Here is a 25,151-nt window from a genome sequence, read left to right on the forward strand (position 1 = left end):
ACTCTTGCCCTGGGTAACTTCACTCTGACTGCTGGCTGGAGTGCAGTGTGCATGTCCCACTCCACTGCCCTGCAATAACCTCTCGTGGTGGGGAAGGGAAGACAGCTGAGGACAATATGCTCTTAAGCCACTTCAACAGCAGGCGCCAGCACACAGGCCACAGGGTGCTTTCTGAGCTCCCTTCCCTTATGGGTTTGCTTTTGATGGGCCAAGGGTGGAAACAGGATATATAACTTCCAATCCCCATGCAAAAAGTCTTTTCCAATCCCATTTGATGCTTGGCTTTGACACAGAAATGCTACCTCCTTGTACATCCATATGTTCACCATAATTAACTCTCCCACGCCAGCTGGAAGCAGAATGTCACGGCATAAAAGTTAATGACGATAGGACACTGTCTCCTTCTGCAGTTGCCTTGGGCAACAGGGACAAAAAATGAACTACCAATGTGTTTCTGCCTCTAATACCTATGAGTCTAACCAGAGAGGATAAACAGAGAGAATTTTCCAATAAAATAAGCAGTACTGACATTTAAATATCACCATTAAATTTAGGGATGACTAGCTAAATAACAAAAATATATTGCCCAAAAGTTTGCCAGTAGTACTTTTTATAAAACAGCAACATTTTGTGCTTTAAGTCCCCTGGCCAGGAAGAAGAGATAACATCCCCTGCTTCGACAAAATGCTGCAATCTGGGCATGTGCAATGGCCCTTTTAAAAATGAACTGCAATTAATTGGTATTGATTGAAAATCTTACTTTAATGGAGGGGAGGGTTATGTATTTATTTATACATATTATATGTATTATATGTATTTGCCCTAAATACCAAGTGGCTGATATATTTACTAGAAAACTAGTTCACTGCTAACTTCAGGATGAATGCCTGGCAATAGGAAGGAAGGGGAGAAGCAACAGAAATTCTTCTCGTGGTTCCCAAAAACCTGGGATGTATGATGGGTCCCACCCCAGCCGCAGCACAACCCTTTCAAAACCACACACGTACAGCAGTCAAGCTCCTCCTATGAAGTTATTTCAAACAAAAGCTACAAATTGATAGTTTCAGACAAAAGCTAGATCAAGCAGAACAGTCGCAAAATCAACAGTCCTTCTCATTATGGTTTTGATCAGTCAAAATCAAAGGCCTCTGTTCTTTTCCAGTTTGAGGGCTAAAGTCCTATATTATAAAAACCAATACATAAAGAGGGAAGTGGACCCTCTGTTACTTGCTTTGAAAAAGCCTCCTGCTGACTCCAGTGGCAGCTGGATCAGTAAAGTTTTTAAATACATGAAACAGATCATTCACCCTAACGGAAAATCCTGGGCATAGTGGCTTATGGTCATATTCTTGCTATCAGCACTTTGGCTTACAGCTGCTTGCAAAGGACGACTTCGAATATTTTATACAGACAAGCAACAAAAAAAATATGAAGGAGTAGAAACAGAATTTAAGATTTTAATAAACCAAACACAACATCTGAGAAACTGACTCACTGAACATACAGTGCGTCATATTTCAAAAGAGGAGCATCTCTGACAGAATCAGTTATTTTTAAAATAATAATACAGCCTCATTATTACAAGATCGGAGCTATAAGCAACCCATCACCTCTGCATTTTTTCTGTGATCTCCTAAGTTTATACTATTCCAGAGTACAGATGATGCAATTAGTTTTCAAGAAACATACTCTATTAGGAAAAATCACATGACAAGAACTGCAAGTTAACAGGCTGTTTGCCAGCTCAGAACATTCAGCGTACTGGTTCTTCTCTGTTCTAATGGAAATTCATTTATAAATATTTATTTTCACATTCTAAGCTAGAGCACACAAACCCTTTCCTAGGGTTGATTCTAAAATCTGGGATTTTATCCTTTTCACAGGCTGCTGCCTTCCTTCTTGAACCACAGAGCTGAACCAGAAAAACAGGTTCAGATAGACCCTTCTCTCTGTCTTGCCCTACAATGGCCTTGGTGGCAAGCAGGAAAGGCCTTATCTCTCTCTACAAGGCTTTTCATAGTTATAACTTTCACTGCCAAAAGCCTCTATACCATTATGGAACAGTGTCCCCATGGCCCCAACACTCTACTCTTGCACCAGGGCAGGTCTTTCCATCTCTGATTCTCCTTGTCATCTTCCCCCTTTTGTCTTGCTCAGCTCCTCATTCTTATTCCCAAGGTCCCCTCTAACACCTTCTTATTCACACTCCTTCCCTTCACTCCTCCTTGCACCCACAAGCATCCTGCAGACCTGCTTTGCACCCTACTTTCACGCTGAACTGAATCCTTGACATGATGACTACTACCTTTCTTCAGTCAAACCTTCTGCCCATTGCCTCCAGACTGGAAGGAAGGAGCTCACCCAGGTTCTTCTTCACATGTTTCAGAGTTGGTTCAAGAGTGGAATGCTTGATCCCAACTGCTACCCTAACAATCCAGACCCAATTACCCTTCATTTGGTTTTGTGGAGACCAACGTTGACAAAAGACTTTTACAGACTGCCATCATTCATAATTCTTCTTTATAGGGATGAGAGAAACTAAATGAGAAATTCAGACTTCACTAGACCCTAAATTTTGGTGGCTCTGGGAAAAATGAAGCTTAGCCATCTTCTATTTTTTTTTTCTTTTTTAATAACAAAGCTTATCTTTCTAGTTTAATTTTTAGAACTGTGTTCCTATCTTTATCTTTGCTCTTTTTTTTTAGAAAAAATGTACTATAAGCCAGATCAGATTTTAATACCTTTGTGGCTCTTGGTTAAAAAAAAAAAAAATACAGGGTTTTCTCCTACTACTACTAAGATTTAGCCAGATATAAGGAGAACCTTTGTGAAAAAAAAAAAAAATTCTAGTTGAAGCCTCACAAAAATATGGGGGTAATTCACATCAAATCCTATTACTTAATTTTTTTTATTTAAAATGAACCTCATCAATCTTTATAATTGTCCAATGAAAAGCAAATAATCACAAACTTTTAAAAACTTGAATATTAAAAATTCATCAGTAGAAGTGAAAAATATTGGTTCAACCCATCTTTAGGTCTCCTTTGTAAAGAATAACAGGGCAGCTTGTAAGCATTTCCTAGGAAGTGTGTAAGATGAACTCCTTATATCATCACTCAAAAGCTGTCATAAGCAATACATAACAGACATCACTTCCTTATGGACTCATTAGAACTTAAATCCTGGAATCCCATAAATTGTTCCTAGTGCCTCTTTATTTGTTAGGAGGTCTCCAGAATATGAAAGAAGGATACTTAACTTCCGATCCCCTACTTATCCTCAAAAGAAGAAATTAAATTCAGCCTTGATTAATTAGATATAAAACTACTGTCACAATTTAAAATATCTAAATGTAAGTAATAAATCCAAACAGAATCAGATGCCCAGGCCACAATTTTCTGGTATTCTTAAAAGTTTGCATCCTCCACCTCTACATAAAATTTCTTTGTATGGGGGTACAATGCCATTATACCCCTCTAAGCCCTAAAAGTGTCATTACCATGACAAAAAGATTATAGACTTAAACCATTTTGGAGGAAAATGCTATTCTTTAACAGATGAAGTTTAAGCCCACCATTAACCAAAAATGGTCATAGGGAGCTGTAATTCCAAAGAAAGAGTACATGAGGCTATTGCAAAAAAAAAAATAGGCCACTTGATATGAGTGGAGTCTTGCACACTTTATTGGTTGTATTGAAGCTCTCTCACACAAAAGGGGATCCCCTTGATGGGAATCAGCACATCAACAGAAAAAACTACCAAGGGACAACTCCTAACTGTGACAGGGTGGTCACTGGGACAGTCTTATCAGATTATGGTCTTCAGAGACTGCAAAGCTCTGCACCTCAGAAAGCAGGCCTTTAGTTACAATACGGTACAAGGACTTTTAACACACACTCATGCACGCACAAATGTGCAGATCTGTTGTTCATTCTCGGAACAAAAACTTTGCACTCTTCTACCAAGTAGATCAGATGTCCTTTGCTTTCTGAGAGAAAGGTGGGACGTGTTAAACCCAATGGAAGGTCAGGGCTTAGATATGAAATGCAGAAGCTCAACATTTATCTTAAAAAAAAGGAATCTTCAGCATATAGCATTCTTTAGAATAGGAGTATTCTTAGGAATAAGAGAGAATACAAACTATCTGAATCTGCTACTTTGAGGATTACGAAGAATTACATCAGCCGGGTAAGTATGGATTCCTGTCACCTTGTGGCTGCTCAGGCACTTTTCTGTGGCTCTACAACTCCAGACTGTGAGGCGAGCTCCCCTACAGGGCATGTGGAAAAGGAGGGATACTCCCATTCATGCAGAACAGGTTTGAAATGGCTTGGGACCTATTCCTGGTATTTCTTTATGACCTGAATTTTCAATATAAGTCCTGATAAATCCTTTAAAGTGGTTTGGGTACTTTTTTCTTGGGTGCCTAGACCATTAATCCTTATTCATTGTCCATGAAATGTCCTGTTTTCCTCAGGTGCTAAACATTTGCCACTCCTCCTGACCCTAGCTCAGCACTTCCAAAATAGGACTTACACCCAATTTGAAGATTCTGACATCACCCTAGAAGTTCGTAAACAATGTGAAAGGCTAATTAGCACTTAAGAAGTGAGTTCAAAGCTTCTGTGTCATAGAAAGCCAGGACAAAGGGTTGGTTTTCACAAAGTTATGCTAAGAATCAAAAGCAAAAGAGAATCAGCATAGGAGGGAAGGAAGAGCAAAAATGTTGCTCCCAAGGCCCAAGGTAGTTACACTACATAGCACTGAACTGCACCAAATGCTGGTGGGAGCATTAGGACAATGTAAAAATTCATACTGCTAACTAATCCATTTTTGAGCAATCCATTTGAATAATATTACTGATAGATCCTTAAATTAGAGAGTGACCTTCTCTCCTGCTTTGGGCTAACCCGAGGCCTTTAAATACAGGGAGATTCTTTTCAGGGCAAGAAACTCTTCTGCAAATCTGAATTTGATTACTGAACAGTTTACCTGATTCTGAAAATCTCAGACACTTTGGGCACCCTTTGCAGGATACACTTTCTAAGTACCCTTAATGAGGTTCACAAAATGGAAAACACAGGCACAGTGATAGAGTAAGAGCTGACGTAGCTGGAGACCACGCTTACAAGGTGATGAGAGCCACGGAAAAGGCACCAGGTAAGGGTGAGCTCATTAATATTAAAAAACAAACAAAGCAAAAAAATCAACATATCAACAAAAACCAAACAAATTAACAAAAACTGACAAAATTACAGTTTTTCCAAGCTTTGGCAGCTTATTATAACTGGAAAACATTTGCCTTTTTCTGTTCCAAAATAATGGTGGGCTGGGGGGAGTAATGGTCATGAATATCTTCATTTTCAAAAATAAGACTTTTTTTCCCTCAGCACTATAAATTTTAGGTGCAAGACAGAGAAAATTAAGTGTAAATAACTCTTATTGTAAAGACAAAGGCCTTTTCCATTTAAAGGAAAAGTTCAGGTATAAAAATTTAATTCAATAAGGAAACAACATCATTAAGAAAATTACCTCTTTTCTTGAAAACTCTCATGGAAAACCTGGCATTTAAAATACAACAGTGGAAGAAAAATAAGACAAGCAAAGACTAAAGAGACAAAAAAGCTCCGAGACTTTTCTGTCATTCTCTCATATGAAAGTATCTTTTAATAATAACCACTTTCCATTTTTGGCTTGCATGTGCAAATCTTAGAAATTTTTTATGATTTTGTAGATCACTTTTGATTGGAGTGTTGACCAATCTATAACCATAAGAGTGGTAAGTTTGTTTATAAAGACAGTAAGTCTGGGTACACTGGGTTCCATGTTGAGGTTTCCTGTACTGATCAGATCACTAATCTAATGTAATGTAGTTTCCTTTGTGTCTGGATTCAGGGGCCAAAATATTGTCTTTATTTATATTATTAGTTAAATAAATTTTGGAGGTTTTGCAGCTATGTAATTTCCAGCATCAATTTCCTAAAATGTTTGTGCTACACGTCTTTTAACTCCTATACTTTTCCTTTACTAAAAACACACTGTCTTTCTGATCAGAAGAGTAAAGGGTTTTAAATTCCAAAACAACATTTGTCAAGAGATGTTGTGGGAAAAGTATAAAAAACATTTTTTCCCCTTATCACTCATTTATGGAAGTTTGATAGCAACATCTGTATTCACAGCGTGTTATTGTGATTTAATAATATTTTGCAATAAAAAACTCCAGCAAGAAATTTTTTAGTCTTTTGAGTTTAGGGGGAAAAAAAAAAAAAAACAAAGAGAAATGTTCTGGTTTAATGAAGAGTTTGTTGGCATTTTAAAGAAAAAAATTTTTGGTATGGTTTTAGCTCTCTCCTCTAACTGACTGTTGTTTTGCAGAAAGTGATCTGCTGCGCCCTAATTCATTGTTGCATTTCCTTCTTAGAGACAAGGGCTATTATTTGAGAGAAGTGAGGCACTGAAGATTCCCCAGATGCTAATGCAGGGAAGGCTGTTTCTTCCGTTCTTGGAGTGATCCGTGTGTTGGAGGACACACCACCAGGCACAATTTTTATTGAGATAGTCAAGGTCTCAGATTTTTTCTTAGCCGCTTTGAGAAAGCCAGTTGGCTCACTGGAGAGGATTTTGGGGATGAACATTAGAGGATAAAACCAGTGATATTACCCTCAGGCATCCAGTACAGCAGGCACACAGAAGGTTGGGTGCAGCAAGGGCTTCCCTGTTACTTCATACTAAGAAAACTGCATATTTACTTCACACATAGTCCATACATCGAGACTTTAATCAAAACTACCATGTAGATAAAACCCAAGAGGGAGCAACTATTGAAAAATATTGAAAAATGCTTTCAAAAGATGTGATGTTACCCTGAGAATTACGAGAGACATGTAGCCCACTTTGTTCCCCAAATATTCAGAATAGATTACGAATAGTATTTCTTGGTAGTCAGTAGAAATACATCAGTCAGCATTCTGATTTCTTGAAACAGGAAATAGATAAAAGCTCTGTGGTTCAAAATTGTTTATGAAAACAGTTTATTTGAAAACTACATATCTTATTGAGCAAAAACATAAAGAAGAAAGTTTGGTACAGTCCTCGTTATCAGATGGAGATGTCTTTTTGCTCTTTGCTGTACCATAAATACTGAAGAGATGGACAACTACAGCTGTGGAGCACTGTCTACCTTACCATATCTATAGATGTTAATGTAAACAGAAAAAAATTGCATTTGAGTTCTAACTTTCCATGTATGAGACACACAAAAGGATGCAGTATAGAAGAGCAGTATATAAAACATTGTACGTAAAAGGTACTCATCTCCTCTATAGACAGTACAAGATAATAGGTACTCTGCCTGCTCAAATTGGCATGTGTTTGTTTTTTAAAGGTTCACAGAAAGAGCAAGTCGAACAAACAAGACAAGGTAATCAGGCTGCAGGGGTGAGAGGTGTGGAGCTACTCTGCCTTGGGTGACATTCATTCTGCTTATAGTCACCTACAAAGTAGTTGTCCAACCTCGACAGGCTTTCCTAGGTTTACTCCACAGTTAGTGAAAAGGGATGTGAACCTCCAAAGGCCTGTTCAGTTTACATATCTTAAAGGGAACAAATTAACTTACAGAACTGGCTTCGCGTACTGGCAAAATATAAAATGATCTGCATGGCTAAAAACCTAACCTTCAGTTGACTTCTGTTTGCTGTGCCTTCATCTCTGCAATACCCTTGCCACTTGCTTCCTCCAGAATCTCAGAGCACACATGTCCTTCCCTAAAGCCTATGAGGTATTGGTTTACACGTTGCCAGTACACCCAGGCACGCTGTGCACAGGACACACATGCCATATAAGTATCTCCCAGCTCTAATATCTGCACAGAATGGCTTTCAGAGGCTTTGGATCCTGTGCCACACCTGCAGCAATGGGGAGACACCCACTGGCTTCATCTGTTGGAGAAAGAGCACAGATGAGAAGGAAATCCTCAGGGTTATCCTTCTCCCTAATAAAGGAGAATATCTGGCCTATGAAAGTATGCATTGCACTTGCTTTATCAAGATTTTTTAAAAGTATTAGGATTATAAGGATACTTCGAAAAACTTAGGCACCTGCCCATCACAATCCTTGTAAGTGTATTACTTCTTGTTTCAGAGATTGGAGGAATACAAATGATTTAGGGAAGGTTGAAACTTTGAAAAACATTCAAGTGACAGAATTCTTCTCTTTCACAGAGAAACACTATTGATTCTGTAAGGGGGGGAAACACAAAACATTAACATGAGTCATCAGTTGTTTAAAAACTAAGTTCTCCTTTTAAAACTTCAAAATGAGAATGTGATTATTCAAACGCCATCTTTAAATGAGCTCTTAATGTATCCCAAAACAGATGGTTCACTGTTAATGTTTCTTGTACCTAAAGTAGTTTATTCAAAAAACAACAAAAACAAATCATGTATCACAAAAACAACAACTTTCAACAGCTGCTGAAAAGAAATACTAATTATAGCAGGAAGATATAACAACTCACTATACCTCAAAATCGTTAATAAGTCAACATGCACATTCAGAGATGACAGCGACCATCACAATAAATGGTACCCTGTTAAGTGTGTGTTTTTAAACTAAACAGACTTTGTAATTTGTGGTTAATTATTCTGGGACCATTGCCATTATTTTATTCAAGATTTGCTATCTGGTTTTAACAAACTAATGAGGTGTTAGCAAAATTCTTATGTGAATAGAAAGAATGCATCACCACTTTTTATACAGCAGTCCCAATATCCCAATATCAGGTGCTGTTCCTCTCCTCAGAAGTATCATAAATACTAGTAACATGCCATGTGCTTAATTACCTAACAAACTCTCCTCTAGAATACAATGCATGCTTATGCTTTGTATCTCAGCTTTCCCAGACAGATTGTTCCAGTTTAAGTCCTCCATACTGGATGTCCATTACAATCTTTGTGGGGTTTTTCAGCAAAACCAGCTACATTTGTTTGAGAAGAGAGTTGGGGGGAAAAAAAAGAAATTGCTTGAAATTACTTGAATCACTTGAATCCTTCTTAGAAGATGCCTAACATCGGAGCAAATATGAGATAGAGATAAGGAAGGGAGGATCAACCTTGGTTATTTAAAATATCTTTGCAGTTCCCATAAAAGTCTGTCCAGACTGGGGCAACTTACACACCAGAGGTTTGCTACATGTGCTGCAGCTGCCCAGAGCTCCAGCTGCTGACTCAGAAGCAGCTGACCCTCTCTGCAGCCTTCAGCAAGTCTGGGGCAGGGCATTGCCTGGCCTGGCTGAGAAATCGGGCTCTCGGCATCTGGCAGAGGTGCTAGTCAGCAGTGGACCACCTCGCTGATCCTCACAGGCACTAGGAGAACAGGGTTTGGACTAGCCATCTGGAAAGGCAAGATGAGTGACAGGAGACCTGACTAGGGCAGGGACTTTGCCCTGCTTTGTCAGGGTACTTCCATGACTTTCTTGGTAGACATCCTCAAAAGCAATGTAAATAAGGCTAATCATGGGGGAAAAGGAGCCTCATCTGCTCTGCAGCTTCAGTGAGGATTCAGAGCAGCTGGGTGCTCAGTATTAGATAAGGCAGAGGACCTGGGCCAGAAGTAGGATATGTCATCTCGTAATCAGAGATGATGATTTTGCAATGCATATGCTAAATAAGACTGGTCAAAACACAGTCATTTTTGCATTGTTATGTTCCTTAACTTTGCAACCCAGGTATCTCTTAATATCTCCTTTTTACGTAGTTTTTGTGTCAGTACACTATTATGTATAAATAAAATGGAAAATAAGTCAATCCACTAATATTTACTAATATTAATAACTAATAAGTAAGATCAATTGCATTCTCTGGAGAACGGATGATGAGGTAAGAGAGTTGGTGGCCCAAGAAGGGGCTGGGAACTACTAGTAAAGCATTAATTACCTGAGAAATACCATGGGACAAGGTTGCCATTTCTTTAGTAAGGATGCCTGTGAATTTTACCTTTGGGAGTCTGGCTGTAATCTGTAAAGCATGGACAGAGGAGAATGAGTCCTGCTCCTAGGCTTGATGCTACAAGAGCACAGAGGCTCCACTATGAAGCAAGAGCAGCAGAAAGGATTAGACTTTCTTGTTCAAAAACCATTAGTGTGTCATTCAGTCAGATCACCCTCGAGCAGAACTGAATATTCCCACCAAAGCAGCAGTCTGAAGAGTTTTTCTCTGGCCACCTCAACTTGGTGAACCTGAACCTGTCTAATTAATACCAGCTGTCAGACATTTTTCATTGTGTTCTGCTCTCTACTTGCTTTTTTATGCCTGAGTCTAAACATTGTATCACCCAGGGTATTGCTTGTCAAATATTTTATCTTAGTACCTTTCATTAGTTTGAGGCAAAAGATGTCAAAACAATATCTAGTTTCACATCATGAGGTTGATTTGTAAATTCTCATTGGAAAAATAAAAGTCCTTTCTTTCAAGTTAGCAGTGGAGAGCAATTAACCCAAATTCTTGGACTGTCTTAATGATGCATTATAATGCATTATAAATGCAACATATGTGCTGTATCTGGAGGGATATATATTTTATACAGTGCTCATAATGATCCCATCTGGACCAGTATGCTGTAACAACACTTCCTAGAATGTCAGGACTAGAAGTTTATTTATAAACAAATGCATACACAGATGCATATACACACACAGAGAAAACAGTTATTATGCTACAACTCCTAGATTTCCAGCAATTCCATACACAGCCATGATTTAGAACAAAATAAAATAAAGCAAATAACAACGACAACAAAATCTTAAAAAGGTTGAAGAACCTAGATGGGAAGGGTACACAATCCCTGAGAATCTTTGCAAACATGGCCCTTGTGGGTGAAGCCTGGATGCTGCCAATGTCAATCAGAGCTTTATCCTTGCAGGTGAAGGATCCAGGTACCACTTGACACAGGTGGAGGCTTTGCATTCCAGGGAGTTACACGACACACTTTCCCTGATCTCTCCCTCCTGTGCTACAAGCGTAAAGCCCTATTTACTTTCTTTCTGAAACAAAGCACTGCACAAAGCTAACTGGATCTTTTATTTATGGATAAAAGCAACAAGAACACACCTTTAGCCCTGAATAAGAGGAAATGTAGGAATCTTATCTGAGTCTTTGGCAGCCTATATCTCAGAGACTACCACACAATGTTATGATGCCTGCCCAGGGCTGTGTTGAAGGCTTGCTGCAGCAGGCACCAACAACAGTACTTCGCTTGTGTACCACTGCAAGGAAAGGTTGTGACCTTTCCTGGCTCATGTCACTGCAGAAAAGATGGTGCTGCTCAAAATTAAAGCTTCAGATGAGCCCCCAAGCTCACAGCCTGAGTCCCTAGGCCCAGCTGTGTTCTATCCAAGCAGCAGAAGCACCACGCCCACAGCAACCTTGTGTTCTCTCCATTTGTTACACAGTGGAAACCCCAGGCAGCTTCAACTATGAGATGTCTTCTGCTACTGCAGCAGCAGGTAACTCTCTCTCTGACCAATCTGATAGCCTCCTCAGATGAGATGGCCAGATGGGCCGATGAGGGGAGAGCAGTGCATTGTTGTCTACCTCAACTTCAGCAAGGCTTTTGACACTGTCTCCCATAATATCCTCATAGGTAAGTTCAGGTAGTGAATGGACAGTGAGGTGGATCAAGAACTAGCTGAACTGCAGAGCTCAGAAAATCGTGATCAGCCAAGTGGAATCCAGCTGGAGGCCTGTAGTCATTGAGGTTTCCCAGGGATCAGTACTGGGTCCAGCCTTGTTCAGCTTTGATATATTTGTATGCATTAATGAGATCCAGTGACCTGGACCAAGGGATAGAATGTACCCTCAGCAAGTCTGCTGATCATACAAAGCTGGAGGGAGTGGCTGATCTGAATGCTGTGCTGTCATTCAGTGGGATCTTTGATAGGCTGAAAAGTTGGGTGGAGAGAAACCTAATGAAGTTCAGCAAGGGCATGTGTAAGGTCCTGCATTGGGGAGGAATAATCCCAAGTAGTAGTAGAGGTTGGAGGCTGACCTACTAGAGAGCAGCTCTGCTGAGAAGGACCTGAGAGTCTTGGATGACAAACTGACTGTGAGCTGGCAGTGTGCCCTGGAGCCCAGGAGGGCCAATGGTATCCTAGGGGGCATCAGGAAGACTGTGGCCAACAGATTGAGGGAGGTGATCCTGCCTCTCTACTCAACCCTAATGAGGGCACATCTGGAGTGTGTCCATTTCTGGGGTCCTCAGTACAAGAAAGACAAGGAGCTACTGGAGAGGGGCCAGTGGAGGGCTGCAAAGATGATAAGGGTCTGGAGCACCTCTCATATGAGGAGAGACTGCAGGAGCTGAGCCTGTTTAGAGAAGAGAAGATTGAGAGGGGATCTCATTAATGCATATAAATATCTCAAAGGTGGGTGCCAAGAAGATGGTGCCAGACTCTTTTCAGTGATGCCCAGAGACAGGATGCAGAACAAGAGCCATAAACTCAGACACAGGAAGTTTCACCTCAACATGAGGAAGAGCTTCTCTACGTTGAGGGTGTCAGAGCACTGGAACAGGCTGCCCAGGGAGGTTGTGGAGTCTCCCTCTCTGGAGACACTCAAAACCCACCTGGACGTGTTCTTATGTCACCTGCTCTAGGTGACCCTGCCTTGCAGTGGGGTTGGACTGGATGATATCCAGGGGGTCCCTTCCAACCCTAACAATTCTGTGATTCTTTAAATCAAGAGCACACAGATTTTCCTGCAAGTGTGATCATACCCAAACAAAGAAAAAACATTTAGAATAAATTTTAGGTCACATCCTTGTCATAGGTTTTCTGTTTTTTGGTTTTTTTTCATTAGCTTCTGGTAATTTTTTCACACCAACTGCTTGGCTAAGGGTGGAGACAAGTTTTTCAGGTTTTGGTGATTGCTCAGCTTAGAAGTTAATGACTGCCTTGTTGATACGCTAAGCAACTCCTCTGAGCAAGAGGCAGGACTCTTTTGTTTCCCTCTAGCCAAGGTCAGGAGTGGGGGTTTGGTATTCTTTTTTCTCTGCCTCAGGGGGGAAGGACGGGGTTACAGGGCAGAACTTGGGGGGTGAGTGTGGGGGGTGGAGAAAAAAAAAGCTCCATTCATTCCGGCTGCTTTTGGGCCCCAGCTCACCTCTGTTTTCCTCTCACTCCCTGTCCTGCCCACTGTCGGCTAGCTCAGCTCGGATTTCATCGGAGCTGCCAAGAACCGGGGGAGCTCCATTTGGTGTCTCCGGTGAGAGAGCGTCCCTGCAGGACCGCACCCACCTCTGCTGTCACGGAGACTGCCAGCATCTTGGGGGGTTTTCCCTTTCTTCCTGGGTCTCCCTGCTGTTGGCTGGATGGACTGACACCTCGGTTCCTTGCCGGCCTCCGCTCCCCAGACCTCCGGCAGCGTCCCCTGCTGACCGTGGTTAGAATTGTGCCGAAAGGTGAGAAGAACTGAACTGCTTTTGGTGGAAATCCGGGTGCAGGACTGTTGTTTGGTTTTGTTCTTCTGTTGTGCTGCCTACACACATATATCCTTTAATAAAGGGCTGTTGTTTTTTCTCTCTCCACATTTCCGTGACTGGAGCCTCTTAATTTCAGATTTACAATTGCTTAGAGGGAGGAGTTCGGTCTTCTTCATAACTTGCCCTCCTTAGCAAACATTTCTCTCCCGTCAAACTGAGACAATCCTGTAGTAACTATGTAAAGCCTAATTCCTTTTAGAGAGAAGTGCAAACCCACATGTTTTCCATGTAATTTCGCCATCCTCCAGAGCAACTCACAGAGTTACACTGAAGGTAAATATTTACACACTCCAAAGGCTGAGTGAGGGTATTACTCAAGGCTGAACTTCTATAAATTAGCATGAAGCATGACCAAATACCGAAATCTGAGAAACTATTACTGGACCAAGCTAATGCGTAGTAAAGCAGTTTACTGGGCAGGAGTCAGTTTACATCCAAACATGCACTCACATGTACAAAAGAATGTGTTTTGTATGAATAATTTCCAAGTTAGTCAAAGAAGCTGTCAAGAAAGAAAAGACTGAAGAGGAAGCAATGTTTTCGGAGTAAATAAGTACAGTGATGATATATAAACTTTTGAGAATTTTGATGAGTGTGAAATTTTAGCAGAAAATAAACAACTGGTTACGTTCGGCGACATAAGTCAGGACAGCTTTAATACCACAAGGATGAATAGATGGGACCTAAAACTAATTGAAATCAGAAGTAAAATATTGTTAAAGAAAATGCTAATGCAGCCAGCAGACAGAACATGGGACTAAGAGTATGAAAATTAGAAGTACCGCAAATAAAGTGGAAGCAGAACTGAAAGATTTTGTGAATTCTGGATTGAAGAAATCAGACAAACTCAATCTCAAAACGTTTAAGGTTCTCTTCTATGAAATCTTGGCTTTGATAGCAAATATTTTCCATAAACTTCTCTAGTTAGTGAAGGCACAATATGAGTGGATAATAGGAAACTAATGTCCATATTCAAATTATAGGGAGAAAAGTGAATTAGTAGAAAAAACCTATGTTGGGCAAACTTCAATGACATTTAAGGTTTTAGAGCAAATTAGGAAAGGCAGCCTAAGGAAAGACAGAGTGAAACAGAAGCTGGAGAATATGAGGTTATGAAAACCAAAGCCAAGCCAACGTATTCTTTTTCACAGAATCACAGAATATGCTGAGCTGAAGGGGACCCACAAGGATCATGGAGTCCAACTCCTGGCCCTGCACAGGACCATCCCCAAGAGTCACACTATGTGCCCAAGAGTATTGTCCAAATGCCTCTTGAACTCTGTCAGGCTTGGTGCTGTGACCACTTCCCTGGGGAGTCCCTCTGGGTTACAAACTTTTTTCTAATATCCAACCTAAATGTCCCCTGACACAGGTTCGAGGCATTCCCTTGGGTCCTGTCACTGGTCACCACAGAGAAGAAATCAGTGCCTGCTCCCCACTTCCCCTCATGAGGAAGTTTTATGCTGCAGTGAGCTCTCCCCTCAGTCTCCTCCAGGCTGAACAGATCAAGTGACTTCAGTCCTTCCTAATATGGCTTCCCCTCAAGGCCCTTCACCATCTTCATTGCCCTCCTTTGGACTCTCTAATAGCTTAATATCTTTATTCTATTGTGGTGCCCAAAACTGCACACAATATTCAAGGTGAGGCCGCTCCAGTGCAGAGCAGAGCGGGACAATCCCCTCCCTCAACCAGCTGGTGATGCTTTGCCTGATGCCCCCCAGGACATGGTTGGCTCTCCTGGCTGCCAAGGCACTGCTGACTCATATTCAATTTGCCATCAACCAGGACCCCCAGGTCCCTTTCCGTGGCACGGCTTTCCAGCACCTCATTCCCCAGTCCCCAACATTCAGGGTTGCCCCATCCCAGGTGCAGAATTCGGCACTTTCCCTTGTTGTACTTCTGGTTAGTGATTGCCTATCCTTCTAATTTGCCAAGGTCTCTCTGCAGGGCCTCCCTGCCTTCCAGGGAGTCAACAGCTCCTCCTACTTTCATATCATCTGCAAACTTGCTTAGTATCCCTTCCAGTCCTGCATCCAAGTCACTTATGAAGATGTTGAAGAGCACAGGGCCTAAGATGGAGCCGTGTGGAACCCCACTAGTGACAGCTCACCAGTCTGATGTTAAAGAAACTAAAAGTTTCTTAAAAAGCAAGCAAAGAAAACAAACTTTGATAAAAACTGGCTAAAGTCTTGTGGAAGATTACATACTCAGTTGGAGGAGGGATTATTGCAAGAATTGTTAAATTGTGCAGGCAGCTTCAGGAGAGCTGACAGTAAGCTGTGTGCTGTAAGGAGAACTGTCACTCTGGAGGGATAGTCCTCTTACATGCCTTAGGGCATCTGTGTTATTTCATAGTCTCTTTAATAGCCTTAAGGTAAAGGACACAGGACTCCACCAGTTAAACCAATATTAACTGAAGAGCAGGAGGATAAAAGCAGCAGAATATGCTTCAATAAGCAGGTCTCAAACCTTGATTTACCAAAACTTACTTTTCCAACTCAGCATTTCCTTACAACCTCACAACCTTAAAAATGCCTTCCTCTTTTGTGAAGCAGGAAAATATCTGGAATCAAGAACGATGGGTGTACAGTAAACAAACATGAGAAGAGACCAGGAGACTTGAAAAGCATCAGCACAGTTTCACTACAAACTTCTGCCTACAAACTTCTTTGAGTTGTCTAAACAGATTGGCAAGTGTGTGGACATCTATGCATGATTGTCAGATAATCTCTCTGCATTTCTACCCCTATCAGCAAGATCATTCACCAAGGAGAGCTTTAAATGAGGTTTGAAGGGGGAAGGGGCTGAAACCAAGCTCTACAGAGATGAGCTTAAGTGTGGAAAGCCAGAGTTAGAAGTGAAATCAGCAGCCCAGCTGAAGTGCATGAACACCAATGCACACAGCATGGGTAACAAACAAGAGGAGCTGGAAGCCATCGTGCAGCAGGAAAGCTATGATGTAGTCGCTATCACGGAAACGTGGTGGGATGACTCACATGACTGGAGTGCTGCCACAGACGGCTACAAGCACTTCAGAAGGGACAGGCAAGGTAGGAGAGGTGGAGGGGTGGCTCTATATGTTAGAGAGTCTCTTGACTGTAGAACTTTAAGTCAGTAATGATAAGGTTGAGTGTCTGTGGATCAGACTCAGGGGAAGGCCAACAAGGCTGACATCCTGGTGGGAGTCTGTTATAGACCACCCAATCAGGATGATGAGGGTGATGAATTATTCTACAAGCAGCTGGCAGATGCCTCAAAATTGCCAGCCCTTGTTCTTGTGGGTAACTTTAACCTGCTGGATGTCTGCTGGAAACTCAACAGCAGAGAAGAAGCAGTCTAGGAGAATCCTAGAGTGTATAGAGGATAATTTCCTGCTCCAGCTGGTAAATGAGCCTACCAGGGGTGGGGCCCTGCTAGACCTGCTGTTCACAGAGAGGGGCTGGTGGGAGATGTGGTGATCGGAGGCTGTCTGGGGCACAGTGACCATGAAATAATAGAATTTTCAATACTCAGGGATGCAAAGAGGGCCATCAATAAAACTTCTACCCTGGACTTCCAGAGGGCAGATTTCAGCCTACTCAGAAGACTGGTTCAGAGGGGTACCTTGGGAAACAGCCCTTGAAAACAAAGGGGTCCAGGAGGGATGGACATGCTTCAAGAAGCAAGTCTTGAACACACAGGAGCAGGCTGTCCCAGTGTGCCAAAAGGCGAGCCAGCAGGGAAGATGTCCAGCCTGGCTGAACAGGGAGATTTTGAAGGGGAAAAAAGAGAGGTAACCGACTATGGAAAAAAGGGCTGGCTACTCAGGAAGAGTTTAGGGATATAATTAGGTCATGTAGAAAGAAAATCAGAGAGACAAATGCACAATTTGAACTCAATCTAGCCACTTCTGTTAGGGATAACAAGAAGTGCTTCTACAAATACATCATAGCAAAAGCAGGGGCAAGGAAAACCTCCATTCTTTGTTGGACATGGCAGGGAACATAGTCACCAAAGATGAGGAAAAGGCTGAGGTATTTAACACCTTCTTTACCTCCGTTTTCAACAGTAAGACAGGTTATCCTCAGGACAACTGGCCTCTGGAGCTGGTAGACAGAGACAGGAAGCCAAATAGCCCCCCTGTAATCCAGGAGAAAACAGTTAGTGACCTGCTGAGCCACTTGGATCCTCACAAGTCTATGGGACCAGATGGGATCCACCCAAGGGTGATGAGGGAGCTGGTGGAAGAGCTCACCAAGCCGCTCTCCATCATTTAGCAACAGTCCTGGCTCACTGGGGAGGTCCCAAATGATTGGAAGTTGGCGAATGTCATGCCCATCTGTACCAGGGTGAATTTATGCTGATACTTTTGGTCCGTGTTTGGCCCTGCCACCTGTGAAAGCTTTGCTCTTTCCCTGCCAAGTTATGGGAAAACAAGCATTGATAAGCAGGAAAGTTGTCCTTGAAGAGAGCTTCTTGTATAAACTGTTTTAATTGGTGTCCTGTGATTGGTTACTTATCCATCAAGGGCATTTGGAGGAGAAAGTGATGATGAAGTGAGGAAGGCTCGGCCCCAGACTCAATTAAGATAGACCCCCAAAACACACTGCTCATGCGTGCGGGGATTTCTGAAGTTCTCATGCATGCGCAGAAGAGGTGCACTTATACAACCGGGAGGTGGGACTGAGGGCCTCGGGCTGGGCAGTGCTGGCCACACCTGGGAGGTTGTGGTCTCTCAATTAATTGTTTAAAAAGCAGATAGTGCTTTCTTGGGGAGCTAGCTTACTTCAAGGACAACGTTGCCTTTTGGCGGGGACGCCTGCCAGTTTGTGAACTTACTGACTCTCGGAGGATGCAGCTTCTGCTATGGGTAATTATAGGCATGCTAGGTCAGTAAGACAACTTTATGGGCAACAGCTGGGGAACTGGAGAGATCGCACTGGGGGCTTATTCCTCTCCTCGTTCCTCCCTTTTGGGTTTGTTCATTTTCTTGGCCACCTTTTGTAATAAATATTGGGGGGTTTTTGTGTTGAGCTAGCAATGGTGTCTGTTTTTCGTGTCTGTATATCTCGGACCTTCCCTGATACAGTAACCCCTCTCGGAATACACCATCCACAAAAAGGGCTGCAAGGAGGACTTGGGAACCTACAGGCCTGTCAGCCTGACCTCAGTGCCTGGCAAGGTTATGGAGCAGATCATCCTCAGTGCAATCACGCAGCATGTACAGGATGGACAAGGGATCAGACCCAGCCAGCACAGGTTTAGGAAGGGCAGGTCCTGTCTGACCAACCTGATCTCCTTTTATGAGCAGGTGATCCACCTGATGGATGGGGGGGAAGGCTGTGGATGTGGTCTGTCTGGACTTCAGTAAAGCCTTTGACACCGTCTCCCACAGCATTCTCCTGGAAAAGCTGGCAGCCCATGGCTTGGACAGGGGCACTCTGTGCTGGGTTAGGAACTGGCTGGAGGGCCGGGCCCAGAGAGTGGTGGTGAACGGTGCTGCATCCAGTTGGCAGCCGGTCACTAGTGGTGTCCCCCAGGGATCAGTGCTGGGCCCAGTTCTCTTTAATGTCTTCACTGATGATCTGGATGAGGGGATCAAGTGTACCATTAGCAAATTTGCAGATGACACTAAGTTGGGGGGGAGTGTTGATCTGCTGGAAGGCAGGAGGGCTCTGCAGAGGGACCTGGACAAGCTGGAGAGATGCTCTGATTCCGATGGGATGAGGTTCAACAAGGCCAAGTGCTGGGTCCTGCACTTTGGCCACAACAACCCCATGCAGAGCCACAGGCTGGGCACAGAGTGGCTGGAGAGCAGCCAGACAGAGAGGGACCTGGGAGTTTGGATTGACAGGAAGCTGAACATGAGCCAGCAGTGTGCCCAGGTGGCCAAGAAGGCCAATGGCATCCTGGCCTGGATCATGAACAGTGTGGCCAGCAGGACCAGGGAAGTGATTCTTGCCCTGTACTCAGTGCTGGTGAGGCCACACCTGGAGTACTGTGTCCAGTTCTGGGCCCCTCAGTTCAGGAAGGATATTGAGCTGCTGGAGCAGGTCCTGAGAAGAGCAACAAGGCTGGTGAAAGGACTGGAGCACAGGTCCTGTGAGGAGAGGCTGAGGGAGCTGGGGTTGTTTATCCTGGAGAAGAGGAGGCTCAGGGGAGACCTCATCATTCTCTACAACTCCCTGAAAGGAGGTTGTAGCTGGGTGGAGGTTGGTCTCTTCTCCCAGTCAACCAGCAGTAGAACAACAGGGCATGATCTTAAGCTGTGCCAGGGGAGGTTTGGGTTGATATTAGGAAGAAATTTTTTACGGAGAGGGTAATCAGGCATTGGAATGGGCTGCCCAGGGAGGTGATGGATTCACCGTCCCTGGAGGTTTTTAAGATGAGACTGGATGTGGTACTGGATGTGGTACTGAGTGCCACAGTCTAGTAACCATGGTGGTGTTGGATCAAGGTTGGACTTGATGATCTCAGAGGTCTTTTCCAACCCTGTTGATTCTATGATTTCTAGGGAAACTGAGCAGCCATAGCATTGGAGGCAAACAGTCAGCTTATGCCATGAAGGGAGGTGACAGGCAGCATTCTTCAAGGGTCTGCACTGGGATTTGTGGTGTTCATCATTTGTGGTGTAGAAACACCAGTGTGGTGACATTTCTGATGCTTATTTATTCAGGGTAGCTGAAATGAGCAATCTTCAACAATTTCAAGAGGACCTCATGAGACTGGGTAACTAGAAAATAACACACAGCTGAAATTCAGGGCAGATAATTATAAAGTCAGCCTCAAAGGAGAAAAACAAAATATCTTAATTCCAAATGTGAGATGTCTGTTTCCAAGCTGACCATTACCACTTGAGCAAAATTTTGAGATTATGATAAATAGTTCCATAAATACATCAACTTAGTGCTCAGTTGCAGTCAAAAGAGCAAATGGAATAATAAAAATTCTTGGAAAAGGAACAGAGACTAAAATCAAGAACATCATTATGTCCCTGTATAAATACAGGGTTTATCCAGAAATTGAATACTGTGTGTGGTTCCACTACTCATATCTTCAGCAGCATGTAATAGAATTGAGAACAGTTCAGAGAACAGACACAAAGATGTTCAAAGGTGTGGATTTGTTCCCATTAAGAAAAAAATTTGTGTTGTTTATTGTTTCAGAGCCCTCAGTCTAAAAAGAAGCAACTGAGGATAGAGGTCCACAAAAGCATGACACCTTGCAGAGAGAGAGGCACTGCATCTGCCAGGCAACTTGGAAAAGGCATTTGGAGCTGACTGTCCAGGAAGGGCATTGTAACATCAATCATAGAAGAAGTAATTTGACGAGCCAAGGTCTTCAGGGAGAGATAATGTCTCATTAAATCAAGCACTATACTTGAGGAAGAGATGACAAATTTCTGGGCATGCCCATCCTTTAGGTTATTTGGCATCTACCAGACTGTGCATCTGGCAAAAAAATGTCTCTTTCAAGGCAGTATTGAAAGTGTCTTGAACGTTCCTCTTTTCCTAATGACTTGATTGCTATTTTGTTCACAGAGCACTACATATGTCAGTTCTACTGTCTTCACAGTGTTCATGTGCTGGCTGAAGCCCACATGATTTAGCTGAGATGGGAATGGGGGAGCACATAGAAAGAATCCCCTTGCAAACCCTTCTCCATCTTGTTGCACAGGGAACTGGAGCCTGTGGCTCAACATTTTATACCTCTGCAGCACCTACATTAACATGAACACTAGCCAGTGCTGGAAAACCTTAGTCACTTCTAAGTCTCAGTTCTTCACTTAAGAGATTGTTTTAATGAAAAATGAAATGACCCAAAGAGGAAGAGTGCTTTCCTCTGTAGCAGAAGTGCTTAACAGGGCAGAGATAGCAGGGCAGCTGTACATTTTCTCTTTTTTTTTTGTTGGCAAGACATAATATAAGTGATATTATTCAGTATGTCTGTGCATCTATTCATGTCTCTGTGTTAAGGGCTGATAAGGAAGGAATGTAGGAATCTGTAAGAAAGTGCTGTGGCTGAGCTCTCATCTGAACGGCATGCTATGATGGTATCTTCTCTAATTTACAATCCAGTGCATTTAATTCTTATTACTTGCAGTCAGGAGGCACTCTGCATTTTCCCTCCTCTATAATAATCAGTGGAACAAGAGCTTTTTATCTTACAATGTCTCCTTTGGCACTCCTAAAAGAGAAGTCTTTAACATAACAGAATGATAGAGTATTAGTTAAATGCAAGGCTACCAAGTATGAGTTATTTGTCCTGATGTTTATTATTTCATTACTGGTAATTAAATACATTTGCCATCTGTTACCTCAGCGACCTAAAGAGCACATCAGTAGAGCTCTACCCACACTGGCATCATCTGTGATCTCCCTGGAAGTCTCTTTTAGAAACAGCAGCAGCAAGACAAGAAAACAAGAACAGCCTGATAGAATTATTGGAATTGCCAGAACACACACCAGGGGCACAGTCATTAAAATGCTGCAGAAGTAATTTCAGTCTGGAAATTATCTGTGACTTAAATGCCTTTTATAGATTACCAATTCTAATGATGTTTTGCCTAATGGCACATTAAAAGCAGTTTTCCATCATTTTTAATTAATTGTTGAAAGCAAACAAACATCCAAATGTCTGATAACATAGCCTCAATTCTCTAAACCGAGGTAAGTGTTTGATTTTACTCACATGAGTAGCTCTTTTTAACTTCATATATACAAAAGCCCAGGAAACCAACCACATTTGTCTGCACTTGCAAAATTGGAGCCAAGGATCATCACCAACTTTCTCTCCTTACAAAGCAAAACATGTCCTTTCTTTTTGTTCCAGAGCACTTGTGGTAGAGGCTGGTTAATCTCTTTGTTGTCAGGGGTGGGGGGGGCAGGAGTTGAAAAGAAATGTGTGGAAAGAAGGAGAAAAACAATAAAGTAAACATTTCACAACAATCTCCAATGAAAGTTACCACAAGATATGCCAGCACTGCCAGATGGATTGGGTAAGTATTAATTCCAACAGATTTTCCTCATTGATGTGGAAATTCTTGAACAGTGACTCCATAAGTGTTGATTGTTTATGGTCTGGTTTTATTGCATCTCAGCACCTTCAGCCGAGATATGTTGCATTTAACAGAAAGAACACAAAGCAAACAAAATCCCTTTATTAACAAAAAACTACTTCTGCAAGGCATTAGAATTACACAAAATACAAATATATCATACTCTGCCTTAGAACTATTCCTGAAGCTTTATTACTTTACTTACTTTCGCATGCTTATTTGAAATTTAGTGTTACTTTATGAGGTTAAGCAGCTGCTGTACACAATTACAAGAATGACTACCTATCAGCAAGGTGCAGTGATTTTTGTGCATATTATATACAAGCAACTGTATAGCATTGGCCCAAGATACATGAAGCTTCAAGCAAGTAAGGGGTGCCTTGCTGCTGAGCACATCATATATATATATATATATAATGTAGGGATTTAGCAACTGCATGCCTGGTCAGGGCTTCCTGGAACCACAGCCCAGCAAATGAAAGCATACACACTGAAGTATTACCTGAACCAAAATCAACCACAGTATGTTTCTGAGAGCAAATATTTACTAGTTACATCTGAAGAGCTGAGGTATCCTTCAGACCTGAAAGCTTTTATTGTTGGTTCTTACCAGTAATTAAATATGTCAAAACTAGGTCCTTTCAGTTGAGCAAATATAAACATAGGCTTATAAAAGAAACCACTAGCCTATTGCTTTAGATGTTATTAATGAAGAGGAATAGTTTGGCAGCCTGGGAAAGCATTTCATTAAAATACCTGATGCAAGTTGAACGTTGGGCTACATACAGTTATTGGCCTCTGCTCAGTCAAAACTGCTTTTGCTACCAATTGTTATGGTAAAGCAACATTTGCAACAACAAAGTCCTCAGATATCCCTGAACTCAGTCTCCTGCCTGTTTAGCTCCAGCTGCAAGTGCAGAATGGGAGTCTCATGGGTCCTTCTGCCCCCTCCAGAAGGAGCTTGTCAGCCAAGCATCAGGGCCAAATCTTTATCACCTACCATCTGCCCTGGACCAGAGGCTCCCACAAAATATTTTCCACCTCTACTCTGTGTTTCCGTTCTGTTTCTCTATTTAACAGACAAAAGTGATAAGAAGGCCTTTGCTGTGAAAAGCTGACGGCAGCCAAGCCACTCAATTTCAGTACAGCCAAAATTACAGCCCCTGGACCTCCACCTGCATAGTGTGCTTCCAGCTCACACTCAAACTGCAGGCAAAAACTATTATTAAGACTGAAAATCCAGTACATGCATGGTAGAGCACTCCAGAATTAGAGTTGAACACATAGTTGGGATGTGAATGTTTTTTCATAGCCAAGACAAGTCTGATGTTTTGGAATTGGTTCTCAGCTTGTTTTCAGGTTAAAAATGTTCTGAAAATTACTACTGCCTTGTTATTTGTTTTGTTTTAATATTTTCAGAACATTATGTTCTTATGTTGCCCTATTTATTTTATGAATTCTTTCATATAACGTAAATGTTTAGGGTGACACATTGTTCTGCATTAAAAAAAAAAAAAAGGCAAGAAACCCACCAGATTTTTTATCTAAAGAAAAAGAAAAGAGGACAATTAGGGGCAATTTTTGAAGTTTTTACACAGAACTATCTGACTAGAAGATTCTGTTAAAACCATCCGTTTCCCTACAAATGTTTTTGCTCAATCAGCATTTTTGATTCTCCCAGCGGAGAGTTTGAATACTGTGCCAACTATTCAAACTGCCCTCAGACAACATAATTATGTTGTTACTCTCCTGCTCATTGTCCTACTCTGCTCTGCACTGGGGTGGCCTTACCTTGAATATTGTGTGCAGTTTAGGACACCACAATAAAAGAAACACATTAAGCTATTTAGAGTGTCCAAACAAGGGCAACAAAGACGGTGAAGGGCCTTGAGGGGAAGCCATATGAGGAACAGCTGAGGTCACTTGGTCTGTTCAGCCTAGAGAAGAGGAGACTGAGGGGAGACCTCTTTGCAATCTGCAGCTTCCTTGTAAGGGGAAGAGGAGGGGCAGGCACTGATCTCTTCTCTGTAGTGTCCAGTGACAGGACTGAGGGAATGACCTGAAGTTGCGTATGGGGAGGTTTAGGTTGGATATTAGGAAAAGATTCTTCACTCAGAGGGTGGTTGGGTGCTGGAACAGGTTCCCCGGGGAAGTGGTCACAGCACCAAGCCTGACAGAGTTTAAGAAGCATTTGGATGATATTCTGTGGAACACGATGTAACTATTGGGGATGGTCTTGTGCCGGGCTAAGATTTGGACTCGATGGTCCTTGTAGGTCTCCTCCAGCTCAGCATATTCTGTGATTCTGTGATACTCTTGCTGCAGTTCTTTTCTGTCAGCACCATTTCATAGCCACTGCTTCATGTCTTTCTGCTCATCACAAAGGTATTTTTATTTCCCATGCCAAGCTAATCATCCCTCACTGGTAATCTGCAGAGACAGAGGCCGGTACAGAAAAACAGAATTCTGGAGAAGTGGAGCTGTCCCCAGCCACTCATATCTCTTCCCATTCCATGTTCCCTGTCTGCAACTTTCAGGTAGCCATGGGTAAAATTTCTACACACTCCACCAACCCCCTTCA

The sequence above is a fragment of the Manacus candei genome, unplaced genomic scaffold, assembly GCF_025592945.1.
Source record: "Manacus candei isolate 608988 ecotype Guabito, Panama unplaced genomic scaffold, ASM2559294v1 h1tg000024l, whole genome shotgun sequence".
Lineage (NCBI taxonomy): Eukaryota > Metazoa > Chordata > Aves > Passeriformes > Pipridae > Manacus > Manacus candei.